The sequence below is a fragment of the Mus musculus genome, chromosome 13 (genome assembly GCF_000001635.26).
Source record: "Mus musculus strain C57BL/6J chromosome 13, GRCm38.p6 C57BL/6J".
Classification (NCBI taxonomy): domain Eukaryota; kingdom Metazoa; phylum Chordata; class Mammalia; order Rodentia; family Muridae; genus Mus; species Mus musculus.
This window is the reverse complement of record NC_000079.6, coordinates 115108512-115136237: the sequence shown is the minus strand read 5'-3', so window position 1 is coordinate 115136237 and position 27726 is coordinate 115108512. Positions and strand designations below refer to the sequence as shown.

At 39.9% G+C, this 27726-nt stretch overlaps 1 long non-coding RNA gene and 1 other non-coding gene across 2 annotated transcripts; both read right to left on the bottom strand.

Moving 5' to 3' along the window:
• Positions 1-399: 399 nt before the first annotated feature.
• Gm41075 lies at positions 400-26363 on the bottom strand. The gene is made up of 3 exons (XR_001780853.2): positions 26209-26363; positions 17005-17042; positions 400-540 (listed from the first exon to the last, which is right to left on the bottom strand). It is a non-coding gene; the product is annotated as a predicted gene, 41075 (long non-coding RNA).
• Gm25985 lies at positions 20005-20111 on the bottom strand. The gene has a single exon (XR_003950791.1). It is a non-coding gene; the product is annotated as a U6 spliceosomal RNA (small nuclear RNA).
• Positions 26364-27726: the final 1363 nt, after the last annotated feature.

Below are 27726 nucleotides of genomic sequence, written 5' to 3'. Positions count from 1 at the left end.
TGTGCTTGTTCTCTTTACATTCACTCATTGGCCCCCCTCCCCCCCCCGAAGTCACCCCTTCCCATAGTCCATCCCCTATCCCTTCTTCCCCTTATCTTCTCAGAGGGTTGCATTGGGACCCCTTGTGTCCCCTACCCTGGCACATCAAGTCTCTGTGAGCCTAGGCATATCCTCTCCCACTGAGGCCAGACAAGACAGCTCAGCTAGACAAACATATCCCAGGAACAGGCAAGAGCTTTGGGATAGCTCCTGCTCCACTAGATCAGGACCCACATGAAGACCAAGCTGCACATCTGCTACATGTGTGCAGGGAGGCCTAGGCCCAGCCTGTGTTTGTTCTTTAGTTGGTGGTTCAGTCTCTGAGAGCCCCAAGGGTCTGAGTTAGTTGACTGTTGGCCTTCCTGTGGAGTTGACAATCCTTCCTTTTATTCTTCCATGAGCGTCCCCAAGCTCCATCCACTGTTTGGATGTGTCTCCATCTGTGAGAGCTAGCTGCTGTGTGAGTTAGCCTCTGAGAAGACAGCCATGCTAGACTCCTGTCTGCAAGTATAACAAAGTATCATTAGTAGTGTCTGGGATTAGTGCCTGCCCATGGGATGATTGGTTATTGGTTAGACATTCCCTCCATTTCTGCTCCATCCCTGTGCTGCGTGAGGAACACACTTTCAAAGTCACATTGCTGATTGTAAATATGGGTAAGTTGAAAGTGTCTTTTTGCTCACCTACTACTTTATTTCAAATATCTAGGTTTCCGATTACTTTATTTTCAAATTCTAGTTATATCTTTTAGTATATGAGGAATACTTACTAAAAATCAATTTGTTGAAGAGTACAGCTTCCCTGGTACGCAATTTTTCTATTTCCTCAAACAGGCTCATTTTTCAGATCTCTATGTAAACTTTCCAGAATTATTTAGCGAAGTATGTTCTCTACTTATCTGCTGTGAGTGCTTTGGGGGTTGAAGGACCCATTCGCAAGGGTTGCCTATGAAATATCCTGCATATCAGGTATTTACATTACAATTCATAACAGTAGCAAAATTTCAGTTATGAAGTAGCAATCAAAATCATTTTATTATTTGGAGTCACCACAACATGTGGAACTGTACCAAAGGGTCACAGAATTAGGAAGGTTGAGAAACACTGATTTAGAGAAATAGAGGGGAAGGGAGAGGTAAATGACATTAGGTTAGATTCTATGCAAGCAAAGAATAATTTTTAAAAATAATTATTTTTTTTTGTTTTGTGTGCACTGTCTTTACCTGCACGTGTGTATTTGTTTCTTGTGCATGTATAGAGCCCACAGAGGGCAGAAGAGGGCATGAGATCTCCTGAACTCCCTAGAGACTTGTTGTGAGCTGCCATCTGGGTTCTAGAGAGCAAACCTGGATCCTATGGAAGAGTGACAAGCACTCTTAACCACTGAGCCATCTCTCCAACCCTGGAAAAAATGTTTTTAACACACAAAAGGCATATACAGGAGCATTAGGAAACCACTAAAACACTCAATCTTTGAACTGTAGGCTAGAAGAAGGAAAAGAATCTCAGGTCAGTGGCATAGACCATACCTACTACAAGAGTATCATAAGAGAACATTTTTTTTCAAACTAAGGAAAGACACACCCACACAGATACAAGAAGCACACTCAATATCAAATAGATAAGACCATAAAAGAAACTCCCCACAGGATATTATAGTCAAAATACTAAATACACAGAACAAAGGGTATGAGGCTGCAAAACATGGATGGGGTACCTACAAGTCACAGAAAAGGATAACCCATCAGAATAACAGCTGGTTTATCTAGGAAAACTGTGAAAGCCAGAAGAGCTTGCAGCGATGTACTCTAAGTTCTAAAACACCTCAGATGCCAGCCTATACTACTATTCTCAGCAAAACTATCTGCCATGGTCTAAGGAGAAAGAAAAACTACCCTGATACAAACAGGCTAAATTTATGTCACCAAACCAATCCTTCAGAGAATACAGGAAGCAAACTTCAGACTGGAAAGAGGAGTAAACATTGCCGAGAGACCAGAGAAAGAAAGTGACGCTATAGTTACTGAAACATGAAATAGACCGAAGAACTCAAACAGGAAAAAAGCCATTCATCAACAGAAATCAATATATATTTTTCATTAATAATTTTAAATATCCTCAAATCCACAAACGAAGGATATAGGTTAGACAAATATATTAAGAAACACAATCAATCTGTGTGCTTCTGACAAAATCAAAAACAAAAAAACACTCATCCTCCTTTCAAGGACAGGTACCACTTCAATGTGGAAATAGTGGAAAAAAATGTGTTGCAAGCAAACGGGACCAGACTCAAGCTGGTGTCATGTCACTATCCTAATATCTGATAAAATAGATTTTCCTCCTTCTTACAAAGACAAAATGTTATGGGGTGTCAGGAAGATAGCTCCATCATTAAAGTTCTTGCCTTGCTAAGGTGAGGGCATGAGTTTGAATTCTCAGTTCCATTTAGAAAGCTGGTGGGGACAGTGTGCCTATCATACCAGCACTGGAGAGCAGACAAGACAATCCCTGATGCTTACGGCCAAGCCAATCTAACCAGTCAGTGAGTTCCAAGTACAGAGACTCTCAACACAGATTGGTTAACCAATACTAAATGGTCAGCCCTGAAAACATACATACAAATAACTCTGTGTGTGTGTGTGTGTGTGTGTGTGTGTGTGTGTGTGTGTGTGTGTGTGGTGTGTATATGTATATGCATGCAATAACAAATAGTGAAAAGGGAGAACATGAATTTGAAAGTGAGCCAGAAGGGTTTTGTGGGAGGGTTTGGGGAGAAAAGGAAGTGAGAAATGTAATTATATTCTCAAAAATTAAAAATAATAAAATAAAAAACTGAGATGATCATCTTTTGTGAATAGTCACAGATGCTCTTATGAAGATGGCACTAGTGATGAGTAAAGGCTATGATGTACATAATACTTTAACATCACCTGGGTGCATGTTGTTGAACTATGGGGCTTTAAAAATTCCCTGGTAAACCTTACAGAAAATGCAAGATGTTCTTATACTGTACATGGGGTCACTACCATGGTGTTGCCTTTGAAAGAAACAATGAGCACATAGCAAAATATTGATAAAATTGATGTTTGGAATGTCCAGGAAATAACTCAATAGAGAAATACTTGTTAGAATTCTTAAACAGGTACCCCTTCCCTATTGCAGCTTCTTATTCCAAGATAGGACAGAAAAGGAGTCAACATCTTAATGAGTTTGAAGAATGCTTAGGGATGAAAGGAAGTATTTGTAAATATATATATATATATATATATATATAAACAAGCACAAAACAACAAAAAAGCAAATGTATCTTTTCTATCAGATATCATAAAATTTGTGTTTAGAACAAGAAACTCAAACCTTTTTATCTCCCCCACCTTGTAAGACTTTTATATAAATATTTTAACACACACACACACACACACACACACACACACACACACACACACACACGAGAGCATGCACACAGTGTAAGACCTTTATTTGCATTCCAGTAATTCGATGGCCTGGAGCAGCGACATTTCCACTTTGGAACACTGACTCCTTTGCCCTTCAGACTTCATTTCCTGTGCTGCAAGTATTCAAGAGTAGCCAACTGAATAAGAGAAGCTGTGAGATCGGATTCCAGGCAACAGGGAAAAGACGTCAGCAACAACTGAGAATAAAATGCAGACTTCTGTCTCTGTGTTCACTCTTCTGAATACACCCTCTTGATCAAGAGCAAAGGTTTGCCTTCTCCAATTCTCCAACATTAAAAGATGAGAGAGATCGGGAGGGAAAGTAGGAAAGGTGGAGGAAGAAACAGGAGGAAAGAGAGAGGGATAGAAGTAGAGGAATGTTTGACAAAGGCACCTGACATCTCTCGCTCTCTCTCTCTCTCTCTCTCTCTCTCTCTCTCTCTCTCTCTCTCTCTCTCACACACACACACACACACACACACACACACACACACACACACACACAAACCCATACATGGACACACACTACAAAAAGAGAAAATGTTAATAAGCTACTAAAGATATAAGTGGATGATTTCTCTGCCATCTTCTACATGTGAGTACTGTAGACCTGTGAGCTGCTTCAAATCCTCTGGAGATTGTTTGGGGAATTTCCTCTTAATCTTTTTGGTTAGGAGAGAACAACCATGAATTAGATGGTTTCCAAATATTACAAAGTCCGGATTTATTTTTGAAACACCAGTAAATTTTCTAACCCTCACCCCATATCCTGAAAAGCAACAAGCAACTGAGTTCAGCCTCAGTCATTTGCTTTAGGAGGCAAACTATGCTGTCCTACAGATTCTCTTCCTTCTATTCATGCACACATGTTAGGTTTTAATTAGCACCCAATCTTCTATGTATTTATATGTTACTACATTAAAACATTTTTCCCTCCCAGTGTTACTATCCAAAGTGCTGGGGATGAAAGGGAGACAAATGTAAAGATAGAACTGAATGGAGACAGAATGAGCAAGTTTATATTTTTAAACTGAAAAATATCCATGTGCGTTTGATCTTGCAGACTAAGTATATCTGGGTGCAGAAGGGATTTCAGCTTTGAGTTCTCTATCTAGTCCAGGCACAATGACTAGCACACTTTACAGACAGCAACTGAAAGCCACTGGCTTCCTGTCCTTCCTATCACCTGAAAGTTATGTGCCACTCAGGCTCCCCCACAGATGTATACATCTGAGCCTACAGAAACCCCAGAAACCACGTGTTTAGCGAACCTGCATTAAGTTCTGCCTAGCTGATAACCCACAGGTTCTGAAGCTCAAGGACTGTATGGCAGGGAGTGGCCTGATTATCCTTTAAAACAACCAGTTTTGCTCTCCATATATTTTCCAACAATAATTATGTGGCCAGATATCCACAAATGTAGGCACCATGAGTATTCACTTATAAAGTTCATAAAATCAAACCCAATAAAGGTACAAAACATGCCAAATTAAAGTGGTGTTATTTACTAAATATTTATTTATTTATTTATTTATTTATTTAACTTATTCACTTTACATCCATCCTGATCTCTGCCCTCTCCTCCCAGTCCCCTCCTCCCACAATCCCTCCCCCATCCCTTCTTCTCCTCCGAAGGAGTGGGGGCTACCCCTAGATATACCCCTGACCCTGATATATCAAGTCCCTGCAGGGCTAGGTACATCCTCTCCCAGTAAGCCCAGACAAGGCAACCCAGTTAGGGGACCAGGATCCACAGGGAGGCAACAGATTTAGGAACAACTCACCTGCTCTAGTTGTTGGGGGTCCAGCATGAAGATCCTGCTGCACATATGCTATGTATGTGCAAGGGCCTAGGACCAGCCCATGTATATTCATTCAATCTCTTAAATATGAAAGTATCTAAACTGACCTTATTCTTTTGTTTTCTTTTTCTTTTTAATCCTTTTTTTTTACAGTCCAGACTTTATCCCCCTCCCAGTACACCCTCCACATCCCATAACGCCTTCCCCCGACTCCTGTCTCCACAAGGATGTTCTCACCCCACCCCCACCCCTTCCTGTCATACTTCCCCACTCCCTGGGGCCTCCAGTCTCTTGAGGGTATTCTAAGAGACATTTTGATCAGTAAGGAGAAGGCCATGTTTGTATTCAAATGCTGGCTGCAGATGTCTTTCAAATTCTTATCCCAATTCTAAGTCTTCGTTAACAACAGCAGATATAACATTTAGTTTTCTTGTGTTAGCTCTTTCCTAGGCCTTTGATGCAGGGGGATTTTGTTCATTGCAGAATGATACAGAGCTCCAGCATTCCAGTATAACTACATTCCAGGTGTGCCACATTTTTCTGTTTATCTAGAAAGATCCTGAGGTTTGTTTTCTACAAACACTTAAATGGATTTCATACTTCTTGCTGCTTGGGGACATCTGCAACTGGACCTTCCTCTACAGTGATCTGGCCAGTGAATGCACCTTCTGCAGTCTTGGTCATGGACAGGAACTGAATACACAGACTCAGTGTACAAGTCTGAGAATCTTACTTCCTTAAAGGAAGTACAGCTGTCCTTGTCTCGCTTTATCTCCTGAATTTTAAATTTAATCTATACCAATAGTATATTCTATTTCCCGGCCTTCTCTTGGAAATTTATAGCCCTTTACTGTTCTTAAAATATTGCTAAACTGAGCTGGGCATGGTGGCACAGGCCTTCTGGGCCAGCGCTCAGAAGGTAGAGGCAGCTAGATCTTTGTGCATTCCAGGCCAGTCAGGGTTACAGAATGAGACCCTATCTTAAAAACAATCGACAGGAGTCACATAACCAGAAGTTATTTTCTTCCAGCTTCCAGATTCTGTTTACTGATCCCTCCCTCTCATGACTTTCAGTGGCTCAGGATCCTGCATGCTGTAGTTCATGCTTGTCACAAGACAATAGTACCCAGCCACCTCATTCAAAATATAAGCAACACACAAGAGTAGTAACATGTATGTCACTAGCTCCCTAAGACCAGCTGTTGAAATTCTCATCAACCAGACAATCAAGATGGCTTAGCAGGTCAAAGTACTTGTTGTATAGCCCTGACTCTCTAGGTTCATTCTCTAGAACTCATGTTAAAAGGAGAATGGACTCTTGAAAGTCATCCTCTGATCTTCCCATATGTATCGGGCAGGTAAATCCTACACATACTCACTTATACACACAGTAATAAATAATTAATAATAACATAATAAAGAAAGAAATGAATTAAAAATAAGTGGAAGAGAGAAACCTAAATAAATATATAATAAATATTATTGTAACTTTACCCACAATCCCTATTTGACTCATCAAGTAAAGGTTGGCAAAACCACCATATTAAAGCCAGTCTATTCCCACACTGCTGTGTGAGACCTGGAAATTGCATCTGTCACTTGTATTTTCTCTGGCCCTGTTTACAACCATGTCCCAGTGTGTGAACTTGGTTTTCTTGTTGAATCTTCACTTTGTCTTTATTTCCTTTGTGCCCGCACCTAAATCTGTAATTTAATTCTATTCTGTCATGTTGTTGATTTGTTATTTTTCTCTTCTTATCTTTAAAGTTCACTGTCTTTAAAGCTCTAACTACAGGGTCATGCTCAAGGGCCACAGTTTATACTTCTTGTGCCTCACCATCAGTTCTTTTGTTGCTATGGAGACGATGTTAGAAACTTGCTTTAATGGGTAGTTATCATTTTACTGAGGAAAGATGAAGCAATGAAAATAGACATTCATTCTTCAAAACTCTACAGACATGCAGGAGGGGATGCCAGAAGGTGATATTATTTAATATTTGTAGACTTATTGAACACAGAGCAGATATTTGACCACTTTCCAATAGGGCTTCATAGCCATCTCTTCTACTCAAAAAGAATAACATTTGTATGTTAATGGTCAACTCATTGGAGCTGACTAAATCAAACTATTGTCAAATATCTTACTATAATTTAGTGGCATAATCATTGTGCTGGTTATACCTGGAAACCAGGGATGGTAGACATTTTACTGTGCTCACACAAATGACAGTATGATTTAGAAGACAAAAAGAGTAAAAGAAAGGAAGGACAAGTTGTCCATTTGTCACATATGTATAGGGAGACTAGGTCCATCTTGTGCATGCTCTCTGCTTGGTGGTTCAGTCTCTATGCGTTCCTAAGTGCCTAGGTTAGTTGATTCTATAACTTTTCTTAGAGTGTCCTTGGTCTTTCTGGCTCTTTCAATCCTTCCTCCCCATCTTCCACAGGATTCCCTGAGCACTGCCTAATGTGTAGCTGTGGTTCTCTACATCTGTTTTCATCAGCTGCTGGATGAGCCACTCCAATGACTGTTATGCTAGCCTCCTCTGTCTGCTAGTATAACAGGGCATCATTCATAGTGTCAGGGGTGGGCTCACTCTCTCTATCATGGCATTGGGCTCAAGTTGGGCCAATGATTGGTTAGCCCTTCCCTCATTTTCTGTTTCTTCTTTATCCATACACCTCTTATAGGCAAAAAAAAATTATGGGTTGAAGGTTTTGTGACTGGGTTGGTGTCCCCATCTCTCCATTGGAAGTCTTGCCTGGTTACAGGAGGTAAAAGATTCATATGAAAAGGAACTTTAAAATGAAACCCAGTGGTTCTCAAAATACTAATGAATTCTACATGCCATTCCTAGATGCCAAGTATAAGCTCTCTGGATCTTCTGGAACGGTGCCCACCCCTGAATGCACAGAGACTCATCTGGTTGCTTGTTTAGCTGCTTTGGTTTGTACAGCACAAGTTATGAACTGGAAAAACTGTTGGCTCATACCTTTTCTTGCTTGAGTTAATTAGATCAGATTTGTTGCTGAAAGGTTTTTTTTTTTCTCCAATTAGGAAGAACTATTTACTAATGACTCTGCAATAGAGAATGGCTCCAAACAGGTCTTGATGTTATGAAGGCTTCACATTCAGATTTAGTCAAAAGATAGAGAACCCCAGCTTGAAAGAGGAGTTAGCATCATCATACCAGTCCCCTAATTAGGAAATAAAGAAAGGAGGGAGAAAGGAAGAAAAGGAGAGAAAGGAGAGGGGGAGGGAAGCCATAGTGAAGGAGAGTCTAGATGCATGTAACTGGACTATTACTAACCTGACTTTGATATTTGACACAAAATTAATCTTACAAACAAACAATCTCATCTTTTCTCTAAGGTAGAGTACTATCACTAAGTCTACTTACCATGGACAACATGGTCTGATGTCTTATCAATTCCTTGCACTTCCAGCACAAATTGTGTTGCTATTGCTTTGAGCCCTGCCTTTAATACTTTCCTTTCACAGTCCAGTAGACAGAAACATAAGAAGTACAAAGGGATGGTAGCTGTGCATGCTCTGCTTTCTCATACAACGTCTACATACTCACACCCAGGTTTGGTTTTACTTTATATTTGCCTCTACAAATAGCTGCCCTTCAATGAGTGATTTATTTATTTTTTAAGGTGTGTGTGTGTGTGTGTGTGTGTGTGTGTGTGTGTGTGTTACAGTAACTCTCCAACACAAATAAGTCCGGTCAGTGAAAACACAACTCAGTTAAAATGAATACATGCTGTGTGCCTAGATTGGGCAGATCTACCGCTACACCACCATCTTCCCCGTATAAGAGACCCCTTGTAACGGGGTTTTTCCAGGCCAGGTGCTTCTGCTCCACTTTACTCTAATCACCTGAGTGCTGACTCATTCCTTGTTCACAACTTCTCACAGGAGAGCAGAATTAACATCAAATACAATTAGCCCCAGAGCTATCCGCAACATATGTGTATCTGCAAGTATGCCACATGTGTGTAGATAGCTGTAAAGGCCAGGAAAAAAGTATCAGCTTCCCCTTGATAGGAAGTTATAGGTGGTTTCCAGCTGCTCCACATAGATGCTGGGAATTGAACTTGAGCAGCTATCTAGTGAACTTGGATCCCTGTAAGAGCAGCTTTCTTGTGAGCTTACCCACTTAGTCATCCCTCCAATCTCAATTAGTTTGCTTTTTCCTCATGACACATGTATTTATTATCTGTATTTCCTCCAGACTTCTTGAGCAAACTGTACACAGTCTCACTGGATGAATAGTGGAAAATATGTGACCCAAGGAGATTGGCGCATGCTTTATTTTGTACTTTTCATGACTCTGAAGTGGAGAATGGCTCCTAACAGGTCTTGGTGGTATGACGGCTCCACATTTAGATTTAGTCAAAAGATAGAGAAACCCCAGCTTGAAAGAGGAGTTGGTTAGCAACATCATACCATATCATGTGGATGATCCTTATGATGGACACAAGCTTGTCAGTCATACAGCACATTGTGTGTCATTTGTCAAAGAAGCTCTTCTTTCAGTATCCTAATGGTGGCCACTGCCACTCTATTGTAATAATGTTTCTTACATTTATTCATGTGTGAATATTCACTTATTGTCTATTGCTTATTCTTTCCCAACTCCATCCACCAAAAGGGAAAAAAAAGTTTCATGAGAACAGGACCTTCTTTAGCTCATTTACATTGCTGAAAATTATTTGGGCTACATGGTAAGTGTATCCTCTCTGAAAGCAAGAGTCACTAGACTGTCTGGAGAGACTTCAGACAGCAATGTGAATAATCTTTCCTTCTACCCAATTCTGCCTTTTCTTTCTAGACCAGTGGTTCTCAACCTTTCTAAAGTTGTGCCCCTTTAAAACAGTTCCTCATGCTATGGTAAAATACAACCATAAAATTATTTCACTGTTACCTCAAAACTGTATTTTGGCTGCTGTTATTAATCATAATGTAAATAAGTGATATGCATTCCCCAGTGGTGTTTTAGTCCTCAAGTTGAGAACCACAATTGTAGACATAGTCAGTGTCAACAGGAAATTAGACATGATGGATAGGTTTTATTAACCAATAGTACAAAGTCTATAACTCTATTATACTATGTCCTACAGTAGACAAATTCATGAACAGGATGTTAAAAACTTATCTCAAACAAATATTCTGAAAAAGGCAATATAACTTCATAAATTACTGAGCTTAAGTGTTTGATTACATGCCCATGAAATTAGCATCATTGCTAAAATGTTACTTTGCTCCTTCATGGTTCAAACCTAGCAGATATTATGCTAGAAGGCATGAAGTAAATGAAGAAAGTTCTTAAATCTTGTTTGTTAAAAATGTACCTAAGTTAACTGTGACTGTGAGGATTTAAGAACAAAGTTTTCTGGGCATATATAAAACTCAAGCTCTATGCCTGAAAAATGTCACAACAAAGTCTTAAATTGTCTTTTTTTTTTTTTAATTTGGCATCAGAAATTTTATCTGAAAGGTCATTTGATTTCCTGTAAATGCAGCTCTATGGAGTGATCCCAATAATGAGCAACACATTCAGTGGTCGCCAGCTATTTAGTGTCACGCTGTATTTCAACAAAAGCCAATACATCCTGTGTGACAGGAAAATGGGTGGAGGACCTTGTGTATCAAACTTCCAGAAACCCTTGTTTGTAAGTCTGAGGTTTTGTGTCACAGTGTGAGCATCCAAAAATTTTTGAGCAGGTCATGGATTTTTTTTTTTTAACTCGGAACGTTATCTTCATAGAGCACATCAAAGTTTCTTTCCTTTTAAAAATATGTAATCAAGTAGCTGGTAATCATACCAACATGAAAGAATATTAAATAAAAGAAGATGCTTGATATCGAGTAATAATCTATATGTAGTAAGACAGCATATAGTCACGACTCATAAGAATTATTATTATAAATTGTGTGTGTGTGTGTGTTATGCATGTATTATTCCAGTGGAAAAGGAAATTGAAACACAAGGGGTTTTTTTAATGTCTCTTTTCTGAATAGTTTTGAAGTGCCTAACTAGCAGAAGAGGCAGATCCTAAAGATAAACAGATTTAAGGGGTTGGATATTAGTGTCAACAGACCCTATGGTTGGTAGTTTCAAGTCAAAAACAACAGTAAGACTAGGGCATTCTTTCCCTTACATCCTCTCTCTATCATGATTGGGCCTGTGTCCCTGGCCACCTGCCCTGCTGTCACTTCTCCCTGTCCTTGTAGTCCTTTTATCAGCTCTGCCAGAAGAAATGAATGTGCTGATTGATATTCCCCTTGACCCAAGATGTTTCAGAAAACTGAAACAAAAACTGAAGAGTTACAGATCCTACTATTGTGTGTGTGAGCATTTCAGAACCCTTCGGTTCAGCTCCACTGAAATCTTCCCAAACATTCTTTTCCTTGCATTGTCTTAGAAGGATATGGTTCCCTCTAAGTGGAGCAAATCCCTACCTACCTCAATGACTTGTCTCAGGAAGACATCGGAGCTCCGGTCACAGGCTAGCATACTCTTGGTCTTTACAACTCTCTGTGGCTGCCCCAGCAATTGAAAGGGGGCTTCAGAGTATGTGATGATTAAAGAACCATGAGAATTTCTAAAGACAGAGGTATTCCAGCTGAGAATTCGTCACCCTACATAGTTTTTGAGAGATACACAACTGTGCCATGAGTTAGCAGAACCTTAGTCATTGACTGCCCTTTCTATAGCAGAAAGCTCTGATGCCTGTATTTCCTGTTTGTAAGTTTCAAATCTTTTAAAGCACGATTTTGTGATTTTCTTTTCTTCTTCAACTTTATTGAAGTAAAAGAAGTAAAAGTAGCTACAGAAGGGCAGAGTATCGTGATAATAATTGTTCACTGGTTCTGAATTTTCTCCATCTTCTGGAAGCATTTGGAAAACTGTTCTGTGAAGTAACATTCAATCAACAGTGTCACTAGGTGGAATATAGTAGCTAATTCCCTAGGTGGGCTACAATACATCTCTTGACCTTCAAGGAAGGTGAATGTATATGCAACTTTAAAATACAGGAAAATCAAATTCACAGGGGTTTAATAATAGTAAACTATTTTAATGCCATCCCATGTTTATATGCTGCCAAACACATGTGCTTTTGAGGACACTGTCAGTGCCTTTTGACAAGATGGTTTCTTTCTTAACATGAGAACAAGAGCTTCCCACAAATGTAACTTAGAACAGCTTATTTTAAGGGCATATTGGAGAAAATGTGGTGGATTCATCAAGATGGGAAACTGAGTTTGATTTTACAACATGTTCACTTTATAGAATCATTTTTATTGAAACACTGTCAGAATTTTAGACAAATGAGCTTCTACTAAAATCAATTCTTGTCTAACTGGTCAATGGGATGTGTAGTCAACTGTCTGCTGCTGTCTATCTCAGGATGTGGGCCAACATGGCAACCAATTCTTGACCTCACTGAAGTTCACTGAGAGGGCTCTGGCTCACCGGAGTTAAGGGTCATGTTGGGGGACTTCATGGTTTTGGGGATGTAAATCTATTGCTAATTCCATATAGGCACCTTCAGGAAATCTCCTCTAAAATGACTTCTGTCTTGAATTTAACATATTCCACTCAATGACCTCTGGATTACAAAGATCTGAAGTTTAGAGGGAACTGGTACAAGCACCATGACCAATATTCTGAAGTGTAGAAGACAAAAATCAGGGCCAATAGAAAGGCTTGGCCGGTTCAATCTTATGACCTCATGGATAGTTGTCCCAGCCTTTTAGGAAGAAATCCTTACATATGTAAACAAATATCAAAACCACCACAGAAAAACCAACCCCCTGAGAGGAATTGCTTATTCTCCACATGCTGCTCTGTCTGTCTGTCTGTCTGTCTGTCTGTCTATTCTTTCCCTTTGTCTACCCTGTTGTGTGCTATAGGGGAAACTGAATCCTATAAATGGTATCATCTAGGCTCCTTTGATCTCTAAAGTTAAGACAATAAGAGCCACTGGCAGGATATTGGAGACTAGAAAGGAAAGGAGAAAGGTATTTCTTATGCCCTTGCTGAGTCTCTTCTTGTAGGTCTTTATCCCCTTCTAGCACCGAAGGCTGCCTGGGACTATAAGGACAGCATCAGCTGAACAGAAATGCTCTTCCGAGGCTTTGACTCTCACTGCTGTTACTAGGTAACGAGTTAGGCACTAGCAGACTCAAGGGACATTAGGATGGAGCCTCTTGAATGTAGATTATAAAACCAGTGATTAAAACAATAAAACACATGTTACTAGTTACAGGTATGGGACATGAGTCCTCTCTGGTCCCAGTAAGAAACATGACATCCTGAACTTCTCAGAAGCTCATTAATTGATAGCTATCTAAATCTGGTTACAAGCACCCTTAACTTTATACCTATCAATCTTTACAAACCAGTGGCTTCTTATTAACAGCCACTTCAAATGAGTCTGCCCCTCACCTAGACAGGCAAATTTTCCTTAGGAAAACTGTCTGTTCTAGGGAGTTTAGTGAACGCCTGTCTGAAATGTGAATTGGCTCAAAGGTCTGTCTCTTCCTTGTCTTTCTCACCATTTTAGTGTGTCATGCTTTATTCTGTAAATAAGCTCTTCCTGTTTTCTGTACTAGTTTGTGTTTCAGGTGAATTCTTTCAGCAAAGGTAACAAGGGATGGAAGGGGTCAAAGGGAGATGCTGTGAGGTCCCAGAGAGGATCTCATTTCAGAAGAAAATGTCCTTAGAATGTCCAAGGGAAGCCACATGGTAAAAGAGACTCTGACTCGTCCTAGTAGTTGTCACTACTAAGAGAAAAATCTAAGGCTCCTTAGGGAGAAATCCCCAAAAGTAATTTACAAGGAGTCTCATTGACTCCCTGTAACATTTAAAAAGCAAAGGAGAATTGGTAACTCTATGTGGTCATAAGTACTCAGCAGGAAAGTGCAGGAAAAGAGTTGAGTGACTGATAGTAACAAAAACAGAAAAAGAGCTAGACGACGGGATTGTGACAGGAATATCACGCCAGCTATTGCACAGTGTACTTAAATGGGCACCAGTAAAGTTGGCCATTAAAAATAAAAAGTAATGCACACTAATAGGCTTAAGCAACAGCCACAAGAATCCTACAGCCCCCATCCCACTAGCTCTCCCCAAATATAAAGGGAACCTCACTGAGTCTTGCTTCCTCCTACTTCCCTGGTTGTCCAGTTAAAGGAAGTCACTACCTGGCTTCATCTTTCCAAGTTAAGGCCTTGTTTTCCATAACACTGAAGGTAAGTGTAAGGGGTTCCCATTTGGAGGTATGAAGCAGCTGAGGGTTTAATATTTCACTTCAGCATTGGCCCTAAATGTCAAGTCTCAGAATCCAAGCAATCTACTCACGCCACAGGTTCCAGTGCCTCCTACCAGCACAGCAGATGCCAAGCTATCTGGATCTAGCACTGACAGCCGCTTTCTCCCTTGCTTCGGTGTCTACTCTCCTCAGTGAACAAGGAATATTGCATCTCATGGATCCAGAGGCAAGGCTGATGTCTTTAATGGGCAATGAGTACCTACAGAATAAAGTGTTATTCATCCTCCCCTATAAGATACTAAGAACCCATATACCCTTCCATGGGTATTTTGTTCCCCATTCTAAGAAGGAACAAAGTGAAGGAGTTACAGAGACAAAGTTTGGAGCTGAGACAGAAGAACGGACTATCCAGAGACTGCCCCACCCTGGGCTCTATCCCATATAAAACCACCAAACCCAGACACTATTGCATATGCCGGCAAGATTTTGCTGACAGGACCCTGATATAGCTATCTCTTGTGAGGCTATGCCAGTGCCTGGCAAATACAGAAGTGGATGCTCACAGTCATCTATTGGATGGAACACAGGACCCCTGAAGAAGGAGTACCCAAGGAAGAAAGTACCCTAGGAGCTAAAGGGGTCTCCAACCCTATAGGAGGATCAACAATATGAACTAACCAGTACCCCACAGAACTGTGTCTCTAGTTGCATATGTAGCAAAGGATTGCCTAGTTGACCATCAATGGGAGGAGAGGCCTTTGGTCTTGTGAAGATCATATGTCCCAGTACAGGGGAATGCCAGGGCCAGGAAGAGGGAGTGGGTGGGTTGGGGAGGTTCTAGGGGGCTTTGGGAATAACATTTGAAATGTAAATGAAGAAAATATCTAATTAAAAAAAAAGAACCCATATACTTTGGGGTGCTAGTCGGAAGGAAAGAACATTTTGAAACTGCCGTCTTCCCAATCACCATTTGAGATGTGATTCTCGTTTATGTCTGCTTACACTAGGAAGAATAGCATGATTCATCTCTGGCCCTTTCTGATGCAGACAGCAGATGCCACCCATGTGTGGAGACCTCTGTGAGACGCTCGAGTACCACAACAAGCATGACTAATGGTGTAGTCAATAGTTGGTATAATTTTTGATGTAGAAAAGAGTAGCTTCTTTTGCCTAGACAAGAACTAAAACCTCCTGCAGTAAAGCCTTGTTTCACAAGCTCAAGAGGATAGGCTGGAGCCAGAGGAGAAAAAGAAGCCCGGTGCCCCTGAAGAAATGATAAGATGAGAGAAATAAGTGTTCCTCACAGCGGTCACTTGCAGTCCCTCACTGTGGAATCTGCTGCTCCTACTCTTTCCATCCGCCTTTTCCAGATGCAAAAGCTTACGCCTACTTGCCCTGACGCTTGGCCACTCTTACTCTCTATCTTAAAGGAATCCTCACTCCATCCCATCCGATGTAGCTGCTTACAAACTTCCAATGCTAAACCTGTCTGCCTTTCAACCTCAAACTCAGCAAGGATGACTGTTGCTCCTTTTTCTTCCTTCATCTCTACCCAGCAGCTATCCAGAGCTGCAGCTAGCTCCTCTGTCCTGTTGTGTTTTCTCTAATAAGATTGTCCTTGAGGTTCCTTCTGAGCCCATTTAAAAAATAAAAGTTATTTTATATATGAAACTAAGAGCCTACAAATGTCTCAGAGTTTCTGAGGCTTAGGAATGCGAGCAGTTCTCGGGCCAACATTTTTATCCAACTGTTCTCCATTCCCACCTTCCTCTATAAACATCTGTATTGAAGTATAAGTAGACTCCCTGTTGTCTATAGCTTCTCATTTCTGTCTGTAACTGCAATTCCAGGTGATCTGGTGCCATCTTCTGACTTCTGTGGGTACCAGGGACACATACGTGGTGCACATACATACATGCAGGAAAACCAAAATTACACATTAAATGAATGAATGAATGAATAAATAAATAAATAAATAAATAAATAAATAAATAATATATAAAACTTTTAAAATCAGGCAGGCTTCTAACTTAGCTCAAGCTCAGCCAGAGATACATAAAACGATACCCGCCCAAGAAAAGAAAGCAAACAAATGAAAATACAAAAAGAAGGGGAAAGTCTTATTTTGATGACTTTATAGTGATTGATTTTAATAAACTTTCTTCCAAATCAAAAACCAGTGACATGACTATAACATGCAACAATTTAAAAACCCACTCACGGGGCTGGTGAGATGGCTCAGTGGGTAAGAGCACCCGACTGCTTTTCCGAAGGTCCGAAGTTCAAATCCCAGCAACCACATGGTGGCTCACAACCATCCGTAATGAGATCTGACTCCCTCTTCTGGAGTGTCTGAAGACAGCTACAGTGTACTTACATATAATAAATAAATAAATCTTAAAAAAAAAAAAACCCACTCACCTGCTTAGAGTTGCTATCCGGTGCTTCAGCTGTGCTCCCTAAAGGGAAGAATAATATCTATTACCACGACTGTGTTATAAATAAAAACAGAATGATCAACAAAGTTCCTTCCTGAAGTTCCACTCAGTACTATTAGAAGGCATATCGTTTCAAAGTTTACTTTCTAAACAAAGATATCCCAAAGCTGGCTTGCTTTCTTAAGGGTCTTTGAGATCATCTGTTCCTGCATCAGCCAGGAGCGATGCAAAACATCGCCACAACTGCTATTGTCATTTCTTGAGGTTTCCAAAGGCCACTTTTCATTCCAAAGGCTTCCAACAGGTTGTACACAATGAACAGGAAACAGATGCGTCCTAGCGATTTATTTAAATATTTTATGGGTATTTACTCCAGACAGAGAATTAAAATACCAGCTACCCACAGAATGCAAATTCTGTACAAGAAATTCTCTTTAAAAAGTTCCCACCTTGTAGGTTCACGGACTAAACAACAAAACATGAAACCTCCAAAGCCAAGCTCCAGTCAAGACTGCATTGACTGCTTTTGTGTCACTCAGTGTCTTAAAGGTATAGTAAGTCAGAAACGTTTATTTCTAATGGGGAACCTGGGAAAGACTTAAAAATTGATAGAATAAATTCAGAGTTAATTTTGAAATATCACACGTACTTATAGTACAGCTTTTTTTTTCCTGTGAGACCTTATGAAGTGTCATAATTGCTCTTTAATTTGGAAATAATCTTAAATCTTTGCAGAGTGGCAAAAGACAAACTCACTTAAAAGTCTATGATGAGGTGACAGTAGGAAGAAAGAGCTAAAATACTGCAAATTGTCACATAACCGAGTAAGTGAGTATTCTCAAAGAACCACAGCTGTGCTCATCCATGGACCACTGGCTTACTGTGGATTGTGTGCTACGGTAGGTGGTAGGTTAGGGGTGTGTGAGAGTGTGTGTGTGTGTGTGTGTGTGTGTGTGTGTGTGTGTGTGTGTGATGTATCTGGCTATGGGGATGTAGACCAGATACCAACATCCAGTGTCTTCTTCATTTGCTCTCTACCCCCTTTGTTTTTCCATTTAGTCTGGGTTTTTTTTTTTTTTTTTTTTTTTTATTGTTGTTGTGGGTGGTGGTGGTGGTGGTGGTGGACTTGTTTTTGTTTTAACATATTCACTTTACATCCAGCTCTCTGGTCCCCTCCTAGTCACACCCAGCTACAATCCTTTCCCCCCATCGCCCTTCCCCTTCTCCTCTGAGCAAGTGGGGGCCTCTCTGAATATCCCCCAACCCTGGCACTTCAAGTCTCTGCAGGGCTAGACGCATTCTCTCCCACTGATGCCAGAGAAGGCAGCCCAACTAGAAGAATATATCCCACATATAGGCACCAGCTTTTAGGATAGCAACCTCTCCAGTTGTTCAGGACCCATAAGAAGACCGAGCTGCACATCTGTTACATATGCTAGAAGAGATTTTGGCCCAGCCCATGTTTGTTCTTCGGTTGGTAGTTCAGTCTCTGAGAGCCCCAAGGGTCCAGGTTAGTTGACTGTTGTCCTTCCTATGGAGTTCCTAACCCCTATGGGGCCCACAATCTTCCTCCTATTCTTCCATAAGAGTCCTTGAGCTCCATCCACTGTTGGGGTCTCAAGTTGTCCCAGTTATTGGCTGGCTGTTCTCTCAGTCTCTGCTCTATCCCCACGTCCCTGCATTTCTTGTAACAGGATGAATTTTGGGTTGAAAGTTTTGTGGGTTAGCCGGTGTCCTTGTCACTCCCTTGAGGTTCCTGCCTGGCTACAGGAGGTGGCCTCTGCAGGTTTCATATCCCTAAAGCTGTGAGTCACAGCTAAGGTCACACCCATTGATTCTTGAATACCCCCTGCCCCTTATCCCAGGTGTCTTAGTTAGGGATTTACTGCTGTGAAGAGACACTATAAGCAAGGCAACTCTTACAAGGACAACATTTAATTGGGGCTAGCTTACAAGTTCAGAGGTTCAGTCCATTATCATCAGCCTGGGAGCATGGCAGTATCTAAGCAGACATGGGGCTGAAGTAGCTGAGAGTTCCACTTCTGTTCTGAAAGTAGCTAGGAGAAGACTAGCTTCCAGGTAGCTAGGGTTAAGTCTTCAAGACCATGCCTGCAATGACGCAATTCCTCCAACAAGACCACACCTCTTAACAGTGCCACTCCCTGAGCTAAGCATATACAAACCATCACACCAGGTCTCTGTCTATTTCTGGAGATACCCTTTACCTCCTCAACCTTGTCAGTTGCAGATTTCCATTCATTCCCATAGCCATCTGGCCATCCCTCCTGTCCTACCCCACATCTGGTCCTAAGCATCTCATCCCCCATTCCCTTCCCCATCCCCTCTCCTACCCAGTTCCCTTCTTCCATATGCTTCTTATGGCTCTTTTATTCCCTCTTCTAACTGAGATTCAAACATCCTCACTTGTAGTCACATCTAGTTTAGCTTCTTTGGGTCTGTGGAATGTAGTACGGGTATCCCATATATGGCTAATATTCACTGATAAGTAAGTACATACTATGTAAGTCCTTTTGGTTCTGGGTTACCTCACTAGGGATGATACTCTCAAGTTCCACTTTTGCCTGCCAAATTCATGATGCCTTTGTTTTTAATAGCTAAGTAGTATTGCATTGTGTAGATGGACCACATTTTCTTTGTCCATTCTTCAGTTGAGTGACATCTAGGTTGTTTCCAGTTTCTGGCTATTATGTGTATTGCTGCTGGGAATATAGTTGAACAAGTGTCTTTGAGGGATGATGGAATATCTTTTGAGTATATGCCCAGGAGTGGTATAGCTGGGTCTTGAGGTAGAACTATTCCTGGTTTTCTGACAAACCAGGAATAGTTCTACCTCAAATATTTCTACCTCTAGCCAAATTTATTTCCAAAGCAGGTGTACAAGTTTGTAATCCCACCAGCAATGGGGGAGTGTTCCTCTTTCTCCACATCCACACCCTTGACACCATGTACTGTCACTTGAGTTTATTTTTTCTAATGCTTCATAAATTTGCATGTCATCCTTGAGAGACGGCCATGCTATTCTCTTCTGTACTGTTCCAGTTGTAGTATATGTGCTGCCAAAATGAGCACTCATTTGAGTTTTTGATCTTAGCCACTATGATAGGTGTAAGATGGAATTTCAGAGTTGTTTTGATTTCCATTTCTCAAACGACTTAGGATGTTGAACATTTCTTCAAGTGTTTCTTGGCCATTCAAGTTTCCTCTGTTGAGAATTATCTGTTTAGCTCTGTGCCCTATTTTTAAATTGGGTTATTTTGTCGTTGCCTAACTTCTTAAGTTCTTTATAAAGTTTGGATATTAGTCCTCTGTTAGATGTAGGGTTGGTGAAGATCCTTTCCCAGCCTATAGGCTGCGATTTTGTCCTATTGACAATGTTCTTTGTCTTACAGAAGCTTTGCAGTTTCATGAGGTCCCATTTATCAATTGTTGATCTGAGAGCCTGAGCTACTGGTGTTCTGTTCAGGAAATTGTCCTGGACCAGTGCGTTCAAGGCTAACTCCCACTGTCTTTTCTATGAGATTTAGAGTATTTGATTTTATTTTGAGGTCCTTGATCCACTTGGATTTGCATTGCATACAGGGTGACAAATATGGATCTAATTCATTCTAGTACATGAAGACATCCAGTTAGACCAGCACCATTTGTTGATGATGCTTTCTTTTATCCATTGTATGGTTTTGGCTTCTTTATCAAAGATTGAGTGTCCAGAGGTGTGTGAGGGCTTATTTCTGGGTCTTTGATTCAATTTCATTGATCAACATGTCTCTTTCTGTACTAGTGTCATGCAGTTTTTATTACTATTGCTCTGTAGGACAGCTTGGGGTCAGAGATAGTGATTCTTCCTGGAGTTCTTTTATTGTTCAGGATTTTTTGGCTATCCTGTTTTGGTGTGTGTGTGTGTGTCTGTGTGTGTGTCTGTGTGTGTATCTGTTTGTGTGTCTGTGTGTGTGTCTGTGTTTGTTTGTTTTTGTTTTTTGGGTTTTTTCCATATGAAGCATGGGAGATCTTGCCATCTTCTGAGATCTTCTTCAATTTCTTTTTTATTTTATTTTTTAGGGTCTAGAAGATCTTGTCATATAGATCTTTCACTTGTTTGGTTAAAGTTACACCACAGTATTTTATATTCTTCATGGCTATTGTAAAGGACGTGGTTTCCCTAACTTCTTTCTCTGCCAGTTTATCATTTGTATAAACAAGGGATAGTGATTTCTTTAAGTTAATTTTGTATCCAGCCACTTTGCTGAAAGTGTTTATCAGCTGTAGGAGTTCTCTGGTAGAACTTTTTGGGTCACTTAGGTATACTATCATATCCACAAACAGCAATACTTTCACTTTTCTCTTTTCAGATTTATATCCCATTGATCTTCTTAAGTTGTCTTATTGCTCTGGTTAGAACTTCAAGTACTATATTGAATAGAGAGAGGAAAAAAGGGCAGCATTGTTTTGTTCCTGATTTTAGTGGAATTGACTTAAGTTTCTCTCCATTTAGCTTGATGTTGGCTATTGGCTTACCGTATATTGTTTTGATTATGTTGAGGTATGTGGCTAGTATTTCTGATCTCTATAACACTTTTAACATGAAGGGGTGTTGGATTTTGTCAAAGGCTTTTTCAGCATCTAATGAGATGATTATGTGGTTTCTTTCTTTTAGTTTGTTTATATGGTGGATTATGTTGATGGGTTTTTGTATATTGAACCATCATCCCTGCATGTGTAGGATAAAGCCTACACACAATGGATGATGTTTTTGATGTACTCATGAATTAAGTTTGTGCATATTTTATAGAGTATTTTTGCGCCAATGTTCATAAGAGAAATTGTTTTGAAGTTCTCTTTCTTTGTTGAGTCTTTGTGTGGTTTAGATATCAGGATAACTATGACTTCATAGAATGTGTTTGGCAGTTTTCCTTTCTATTTTGTGGAATAACTCTTTGAAAGTCTGGTAGAATTCTGGACTAAAACCATCTGATCCTGGGCTTTTGGGGTGGGGTGGGGTGGGATGGGAGTTGGAAGACTTTTAATGACTACTTCTATTCCTTTATGGGTTATAGGACATTTAAATATTTTACCTGATCTTGATTTAACCTCGGTAAGTGGTATCTGTCTAGAAAATCCTCCATTTCACTAAGATTTTCCAGTTGTGTGGAGTACAGGCTGCTGAAGTAAGACCTAATGATTCTTTGAATTTCCTCACTTCCTGTTGTCAGGTCTCCCTTTGCATTTCTGAGTATTTAGTCCTTTACTGTCTCCCACTGAACCTGCAGTTCACTGATTTATCTAGACTGGGACCTTTCTGTTTCTACTTCTCAGGGCTGGGATTTTAGGTATGTACTGCTGCTCTTGACCTTTCACAGGGAAGCCTGGGATACAAATTCAGTCCTTATGCTTGAGCAGCAAGCACTTCACCATCTGAGCTATGTCTCTAGCTTCACTTTCTTTCGTTTTAGAGTTCCCTAATGATGTACATGGAGTGAAAAGATGCATGGTCTGTCCTGTACGCATAGCTTTTTCACTCTTAGTGTTTCTAGAGTTCTCTCATGCTGAAACATATGATAGAATGTTATTTCTTTTCACGGTTGAATATCAGTACATTATATCAATATACCATGTTTTCCCATTCATCTACTGATGCATTTAGGCATTGTTTGCAGTGTTCCATCCTTGTGCATAGTGCTGATGTGACTTTGTATGGCAGAACATATTCAGTTCTTCTGAGTATATACTAAAAGTGGAATTAATTGATTGTATGAAAATGGAATGTGAGCTTTATGTGGAACTTTGAGAAACTAGGAGACTTTTCTAAACTGGTTGTACTATTTAGAATCTATGGGACCATAGAGATGGCTCAATGATGAAGAGCAATCATTGTTCCTGAGTTTAATACTCAGCATCCATATGGCGGGTCACAACTGTCTGATGCTGTCTTCTGACATTACATGCAAAGTTCCAATATACGTAAAATACATAAATAAAAGAAATCTAAAAAGTGTGTATGTGTGGTAATTTTTCTACACCCTTGCCTATTCTTGTTACTGTCTCATAAGCGTGCTTGATGGGCATGAAGTGGTAGATATTCACAATGAGAATTATAGAATCTTAACATATTTCACATGCTTTTTGATAATTGTCTTCTCTTTGTAAAAATTCATATTTATAGCTTTAATATTAAATGATATTTTTTAAACTCTGGGACTATAAAGTAAACATTATTACTAGACACTTAGAGATTAGTGATTTGCAAACATTTTTCTCCCCTAGTGTAGCATGCATTTGCTTTGTTATTTGCTTAACATTTTTGGTGATAGATTTTGAAGTATAACTTCCCAAATTTTACTAAAGAGCGTTTGTATTTGCTTTATCACTTGTGTTACTGGCATTGAATCTAAGAAACTCTTAACTAATCCAAAGCAGTGAGGATTTACTGCCATGTTTCTAGTAACCATCTTCTAGTGTTGTTCTTATGTTTATGTTTATGATTCATTTGAGTTAATATTGTAGATAGTTTAAGAAAATTCCTCTATTCTTACATTATAGCTTCATGTCTTATAGTTTATAATATCCTATAGTATTTGCTTTGTGTCTACTTTTACATGCTTTTAAATCTATTCTTTTAATATTTCTCTTAAAAAATTGAGTGAGTTTTAGTATTATATAACACCTTTGCTCAAATGCTCACTGGCCTTAGTGAAATGGAAATTTCACTATTTCCATCCCCTCTTTCACACCATTACTGTCATATAAATTGTATTAATTTATGCACATTGACAGGTTTATAGTTATTATCCAGTATAATAGCTGCTTACCTTTTTGGTCTTTGTTTTGTTTGTTTTTCGACATGGCCTCAGTAAATAGATCAGAACTGGCTCTTTAGAGCATTCTGGTCTCCATTATGTAATACTTCTGTCTCATAAATTCTGGCATTACAGATGTGTCCACTGATCCTATGCCATATGTTGTCTCTTGAATCCGATAAGACTTGGAAATAAAAACAGGCTTTATCGTCTTTTACACTCATGAATGTGGAACTCTTTATTGATGTTCTTTATTCTTTAATGTAAATTTGAGTTACTGCCAAGTGTCTTTTCGGAGTGGAGGGTTTCCTTAGCATTCTTTATAGAACAAGGAGACTAGCAATAGTTTCTTTCAGAATTTACTAAGTCCTAAGAACATCTGAATTTCTCAGCCCCACTCCTAGATTATCTTGTTTCACTTGATTAAAAGTCTTTCTTTTTTAGAAGGTTGGATGATCTGTTCTATTCTGACCATCATGGAGTCTCATGAGAAATCTTTTCTTAATCTTAGGGGCTCCTTATGCAGTAGGAGTGTGACTGTTGATTTATTATGTCCCCTCCTTTTTGACCTTGGACAGTTGACTGTGAGTTAAGATGTGGATCTCTTTGGTTTTCACATAGAATAAGAATTTTAATACTTTTCATCCTATTTAGTGAGGTTTTCAGATTGTATTTCTTCAAGCATACTTTCCTGTTTTAATTTTCTCTCCCTTCTTCTGTGATTCTCATCACATATATTAATACTGTCACTTTCTTTTCCTTTCTTCCTTTATTTCTTGCTTGCTTCTTCTCTCTTTTCTCTTCCACACACTGAATAATCTTTGTTGGTCTATTTGCAACTGGCTAATTCTTTTCCTCTGAAAATTCAAATGTTGTTCAGTTTCCCTTGCAGTGTTTTATTTCTTTGTAGATACTACACCTTTCAACTTCCAGTTTTTGAAGGTTTAAAGGTGTGTGTATCTACACAGGCACATCCAGGTGCTCTACGAGCCAGAGATGTCAGATCCCATGGAGCTGGAGTTACAGAAGACATTGGGCTGTCGGATATGGATACTGAGTACAGAGTTCATTCTTGGGAGGAGCCACACATACTCTTAACCACCAAGCCATCTCTCAAGCCTCAAACTTTCGACTTCTTAATTTCTATTATTATATTTCTTTTTTAATATTCCATATTTAGTAAAACATCAATACCTATGTTTATTCATTGCATTTTTGTTAGAATTTTAAAACTTTAAAGAATTTTTCTTTGTTGTATGTGGTGGCAGATAGCTTTAATAACTCCAATAGTTTGCAAGGTTTCCTGATTGCTGGTCAAAAAAATGGAGTCTGAGCTCATACCTCAGGCCTAGGGTGGAGATAGAACTTTCTGAATGGCCAGGAAGATTGGAAGATTACTATCTAGCTAGAGCCTTTCAGATAAAAAACAAAGACATACCATTTTTTCCCTCCTTTAAGAGATAATCCAAATGGGCCTGTCAATTACCTAGACTGGAAAGCACCCTTCAGGAAGTTATCTGTTCCAGATATTTTCTAGAAAACAGTATAAGGCCTCTGGATATGGTAGTAAACAACTGCAGAACCCGTAGGAGACAGAGCAGGAGTATCAGAAGTCCAGCAGCTACATGAAAGTATGGCTGCTAATTAAAACTCTATCTAAACATACAGATCCACGCTTTGGGGTGTTTCTTGTTACCTTGTAATCTTATCTATCATCTACACTACACTCTGTAGATCTCACCTGAATTACTTCAAAAAGGATCCCAAGGAACAGGGAGCCTGGCCAGGTGAAGTCAGCAGGAGATTCTTGACTAGGCTAAGGAAAGGATAATAAAAATGGGCTAGAAGGTTTTATGAAAGAGTCACATAAATATCCAGTTCTTGAAGGAGGGATTCAACACTGGCCCAAATACCTCCCTTTGTTCCTTTGACTCTCAGCTCCTGCTTCCAGTCACCTCTTTTGTAAGTAACTTGAAAGTTAGGCTGGGATCCCCATTAGCACACCAAAGTGCATGCTGGTCTCCAACCTCCTGCACTTCCTGTCGCTTCTCAACTCTTCTCAGCTCTTTTAACACTAAACTTCTCCAGCTCCTGGGAGTCCTTCCTCCAGCTTCTCTCTTTCCCATATAAACCTGATACTTCACACTTCTGCCATGTTCTCATATTCTCTCTCTCTCTCTCTCTCTCTCTCTCTCTCTCTCTCTCTCTCTCTCTCTCTCCCTTTAGTCTTCCTCTCTTGCCCCCACACACACCCATGGATTATCTGCTAGCCATGTTCAATTTACTACGCTCTCTTCCTGCTCTGGACTCTTTCAGATGCCTCTGGCTGTATTCTCCCTCATATCTGTAATAAAAGACCTTCCGGTCAACCATACCTTGGTCGTGTCCTCAGGTTAGTACACTAGGAGTGGTAAGTTTGGCTGATAAGCATGTTTATAACAAGGGACTGAAGTAGCCCTAATGGGGAAAAAAAGCCCAGTGATGAGATCAGGCAGAACAGCTCAATTACCCCAGGACAACGAAAGGGACCCTCAAGCAGTGGAGGATCTCTGCCTTCTGGAATTTGGCAGAACCAGTCTTGAGATAATGATCAACCAGGTCAAGCTTGACCAAGCTTGCCTTCAGTGTCAGCTGTGAAAATTCCCCAGTTAATAGAAATCCCCAACTCATGCCTGTTGCCTTTGCTCCGTGGAGTCTGAAAGTAATCGTGTCAGGTCTGGATAACTGAGTCTCCTCTTTTTGTACTTCACCACTGGTCATCTCTCTGATTGACATGTATTGGATAGAAGTTCACAATAGTTGAGATCCACTAAGCTCGTGCTCTGAGGTTCCAGTAACAGGATGAAGTCAAGTGCCAAGCACATATTGCTTTTAGCTTTGCAGGAATTGTTTCTAAGCATTTAAATGTCCATTTTTGTGAGATACCAAATAATCATGTCCAGGTTAGTTAAACATATTTTGGCTTTTAGTAAACATATCATGGCTGCTTTTGCTCAGTTGTGACTCAGATGAAGAGCTCCATAGGGCTTGTTAGTCATATAAAAACTAAGGGGGCAGAAGAAAATGAGTGTTTTCCTCTTGACTTATTCACATGTGCAGATCTTTAGGCTGCTTCAGGCAGTCTGCAGTATTTAAACTTGTGCTGTAGTTAATGGTATTACAGTACAATAACTGAGGTCATATATAGGCAAACATAAAAGCTACCTATACTGAGTCCTGCTATAAAGGATGTTTTCTGTTTATCCACATAGCCAAGGGTATAATCATGAATAGGAGGTTGAAGAAGATTCTTTGATATTGCCATTGTTCTGGTCTTTTTTATGCAGCCATTTCTTGGAGAGACTTTCACAGCAGACTTCCTGGTATTCTAGCTCTTACAATTTTCTCTCCTCCTCTTTCTGAGATGTTCCCTGCGTCGTATATAGAGGGGTTAAGATGCAGATACAACCTTTGGGGCTGGCCTCCCGATGATCTGTCAGTCTCTGCAATGTGCCAGTTGTCATTTCTTGTGATGGTCTTCATTTTCAGTAAAGAGAGGCTTCTTTAGTCAATGTGGGTATTTACAGATATACATGGGTAGAAGAATAGAATTTAGAATGTAACAAGAAATGATGACGTGGGAAGCACATTAGTCAAGAGGGGGTTTTAACTAAGGAAGAGAGGGAGTCAAGACTAAAGGAGGAGGGAAAATCCAATGTTGCTTACGTTTTCTTTTTTTTTCTTTTTTCTTGATTTTGATTGACAAGGTTCAAGAACAAGGTTCAAGAACTTTGTGTATCTCTTATTGCAAGAACTTGCTATTTTAGTCACATGCTCTTCCTTTGTTTATTTACGGTTTCCTTTCACATCACAGTAAAGCTTGCATGAAAGAAAAATTCAAGACAGGGAAGGGA